General features: G+C 34.5%; 1 pseudogene across 1 annotated transcript; it reads left to right on the plus strand.

Annotated features, from left to right (window-relative positions):
* The first annotated feature begins 884 nt into the window (after positions 1–884).
* LOC309868845 (olfactory receptor 6C1-like) lies at positions 885–2,093 on the plus strand (annotated as a pseudogene). Its single transcript has 2 exons — positions 885–928; positions 1,101–2,093. The product of its transcript is annotated as an olfactory receptor 6C1-like (transcript).
* The last annotated feature ends 2,325 nt before the right edge of the window (positions 2,094–4,418 follow it).

Below are 4,418 nucleotides of genomic sequence, written 5' to 3' on the forward strand. Positions count from 1 at the left end.
TCTTCTCTTGGTAGAGTTGTTTTAAGCCTATATTCACTGATCCTAGAAATTGGCCTTTAAGTACTCCTTTTCAGTAATGCTCACATAAACATTTCTATATATATTAATACCTTCTTTCACAGCTCTTCATACATTTCCTCGTATGTTTCTTCAGTAGCCAAAATGTGTAATTCAGTCAAGTTATTCTTTTTCAGAAAGTGTTAAAATTGGTAGGAAAGTTAAGAAAATAAAGAATATGCAAAAAAAAAAAAAAAAACCCTTGAAATAAGGTTAAAAATGCAGTGCATTGACACATTATTACCTATGGAAGAGTAATAATATGCCTTTTTAAAATAATATCTCCAAAGGAAGTAAATTTAGTGCAGAAATTTCAATTTGGGGATTGAATTGAAATTCAATTCAAATGAAACCAAATATTGCCTATTTGATGAGAATGCATATTGAGGCTCCCAGGTGTTATGAGAAACTAGTGCTTCATAGGAAAAGCAAGCCCTGATGAAGGAAGAGCATTGTTACTGAGCAGGAGTAAAGTTAATTAAAAGAAAGCATTTAAAGAAATTTAATGAGACCTATTTTGAAATAATGTTTAATTAAGTTTTTTTTTTATTATATGTCAAAAATTGGGGGCTTCTTTTACATGGCCTTTCTTATAAAAGAAAGGGGAAAACATCTTATAAAACAAAGACACAACCTATGTAATATGCAGCCAGGAATTGGGTACACAATAGAGAACTTCACCTGATGGGTGTTTGTGATGCAAGAACAAACTCAGAATGAATGAGTAAATTAAGTAGACAAGTGTTTATTTTAAGCCCCTGTAACTTTCAGGCACTTGAATGTGTTGCAAAAGCTTTGAAGGTCAGACTCTTCCTAAACTTTCAGACATGCACAGCATAGTGGAGGAGTTCACAGGAGATTTCAGCAAGATGTTTGTGGGTTGGGAAGAATCAGTCAAAGATTCATAAAATCTCCCTTGTAGATGAAAGCACATAGGGTTTTTTTGTTTTTTTTCTTTTTGTTTTGTTTTTGCCAAATTCTGTCTCCAAACTTGGACCTCTGCTAATCCTCTCTTCAAGTTTCTTCCTTGTGTTTTCTCCTAGAGGTCTGACAGGAGAACAACAAATAAGAAACTGGAGAAGGAGAAACCACACAGAACTAACAAGAGTTCATCTTCCTGGGATTGTCAGATGACCTGCAGCTTCAGGGAGTGATCTTCGTCTTTCTGTTCATCACCTACATGCTCAGCATCACTGGGAACCTGACCATTATCACCCTTATCCTGCTGGATGCCCACCTCCAGACACCCATGTATTTCTTCCTCAAAAACTTCTCCTTATTAGAGGTTTCATTCACCACTGTTAGCATACCCAAGTTCCTAAGCACTCTGATTACAGGACATAAAACCATTTCCTTTAATGATTGCATTGCTCAGTTTTTGTTTTTTGTTTTTTTTTTTTTTGCATTCTGTTGGGAGTCACTGAATTTTACCTCCTGGCTGCCATGTCCTATGACTGTTATATTGCCATCTGCAAACCTCTGCATTACATGACCATCATGAATCCCAGAATCTGCATACTCCTTGTTTTCTCTTCGTGGCTGATTTCATTCTTAATTGTATTCCCTGCACTCATGTTGCTCTTAAACCTTAATTACTGTAGGTCTAATATTATTGACCATTTTGCCTGTGATTTTTACCCCCTGCTGCAACTTTCTTGTTCAGACACAAAATTCCTAGAGATAATGGGGTTTTCCTGGTCTCTGTTTACTTTAATGTTTACCCTGGTAATAATAATTCTGTCCTACATATATATCATTAGAACAATTTTGAGGATTCCTTCTGTTAGTCAGAGGACAAAGGCCTTTTCCACCTGTTCATCCCCATGATTGTCATCTTCATTTCCTATGGCAGCTGCATTTTCATGTACATTAATCCAGCAGCAAAAGACAGAGTGTCTCTGAGCAAGGGTGTTATTGTGCTAAACACCTCAGTAGCCCCCATGCTGAACCCCTTTATTTACAGCCTAAGGAACCATCAAGTCAAGGGAGCCTTCATGGACAGGGCAAGGAAGATTGCATTTTTCTCAAGGAAATGAAATGTTATGGTTTTACAAATTAGGCACATTGCAGGACAATTTAAAATATACAAACATGAAATTTGAGCCACCTTTAAATGGCAGTGGTCTTCCTGCTATCCTTATTCATACTTTCTTTCTAAGAGTTTATAAGCACATTTAATATATTTCCCATTCAGATGAAATAACTTCATACGTTTTTCTGGTTCCCATTCTTCTGAAACTTTGATTACTTGCAACGTCTTGATTATTAATTCTTTTAATTTGTAAATGTAATTTACTTTGCATTTTGTTTAGGAAAATGATTATCACGCAGAATGGAGGAGGCACTGTAATTATTGATGTGATATTTTCCTTACTCTATACAGAAAATATAATTTTGGGATTTTCAGTGATCTTTGCCAGAAATCCTTTCCCAATCTTGCAGTTTCTCTAGGAAAAACAATTCTTCAACTGCCATATGATTTTTTGAAAAATGTGAAAGCTTTCATTTAAAAACCACAGAATATTGCTCACTAAATAGGGTGTGTTCACATAATTTATCTATTGTCAAAAAAAGAATAGATACTTAACATATATACTTTTGTAGATATGCTGCTAAATACATCTCCTTATTTCCAAAATCCATTATGACTCACTAGATATAGGTAGATATACAAGTAGATGCAGACATACATACATACATACATACAAACACATACACATACTGTAGAAAATAGTGAAGAAATACCATCTTAGATATGTAGAATAAGTTGGATTTCTCTAATTCCATGGTGTAAGTTTTGCTTTCTGATAATGCTGAAATACATATGTATAGCTCCCTTCTAGTTTTGGACTAGGTTGAAACTGGGCATGTGTCTAAATTATTTGATGCCTAAAAAGCAAAATCATTTAAGTTTTGTATAAAATAAAATCTTCATAACAGATCATAACAGATCATAACTTTCATATAAAGTTAGAATTTCACCTGTTAAAATACTCCTCCACTCACGCTACTTAAGGTATTAAGTGCCTAAAGTATTTTGGAAAGATGGATGCGTGTTTCTCTATGTGTGTGAGAGAGAAAATGAAAGAAAATTATGAATACAATAAAGTATTCTAAATAATATAAATGATTATTTAGTAATAGAAAATATACTATAATCCTAACTCATGCCATACCATTCCTAATGATTTCTATGTAAAATATTCAACTGAGAAATACAGCACAGGAATTATAGAGAAAAAATTAAAATAAGTAATAGAAAATTGAAGGGTATTCAAAATGTAATAGACAACTTATGAATGGTTTCTCAATTTCATTCTATCTGAAGTATATTTTGTATATGAAAGAAGGCAAATAGTTGACAAAGTTAGGGTTTCTATGACCTCTCAATCTATATTTTCAAAGAGGTAAATCAGGTGTCAGATAAATCTGGCATATATAATGTACCATAGGGATGAGAATGAACCTTTCAAGCACACAGCATAATTAGCTATCAATAAATAGTAGCTATTATTATAACATTGTCTTTATAGTTAACTGCTATGGTTGTCAGTAAGTACAAATTATATTTATAAAGTGGTGAGAACACTTAACTTGAGATTTACCCACTTGTATTTTTAAAGGCACAATATAGTATTGTTAACTGCAGGCAAAATGTAGTACAGGAAGCAATGTTCTTCAACAGTATTCATCTTCAACATCTTGAAAACTTATCCTTCTTACAGAACTGAACTTTATACCAGCTAATAGCAACTCCCCATTGCTGACCTTGCTCCACCCTAAGATAGTTGCCATTTAACTCCATTTCCATGAGATAGACTGATTTTAACACCTCATAAAAGTGGAATCATGCATTTTTTTGTCCTTCCACTTGTTTCACTTAGGGTAATGTCCTCCAGATTCATCAGTGTTGTGTCATATCTTTGATAGAAATAAAAATGGAAGAGAAAGAAATAAACTACCCCACAATGATCAGAGTTTGTCCTGCTGAGCCTTTCTGATGATCCTGATTTTTTTTTCATTTATTTATTTTCAGCATAACAGTACCATTATTTTTTCACCACAACCAGTGCTCTATGCAATCTGTGCCCTCTATAATACCCACCACCTGGTACCCCGACCTCCCAACCCCCCACCACTTCAAACCCCTCAGATTGTTTTTCAGAGTCCATAGTCTCTCATGATTCACCTCCCCCTCCAATTTACCCCAACCCCTTTCTCTCTAACTCCCCATGTCCTCCATGGTTTTTGTTATGCTCCACAAATAAGTGAAACCATATGATAATTGACTCTCTCTGCTTGACTTATTTCACTCAGCATCATCTCTTCCAGTCCCGTCCATGTTGCTACAAAAGTTGGGT

The sequence above is a fragment of the Mustela nivalis genome (assembly GCF_964662115.1).
Source record: "Mustela nivalis genome assembly, chromosome: 7".
In the NCBI taxonomy this organism is placed as follows: Eukaryota; Metazoa; Chordata; class Mammalia; order Carnivora; family Mustelidae; genus Mustela; species Mustela nivalis.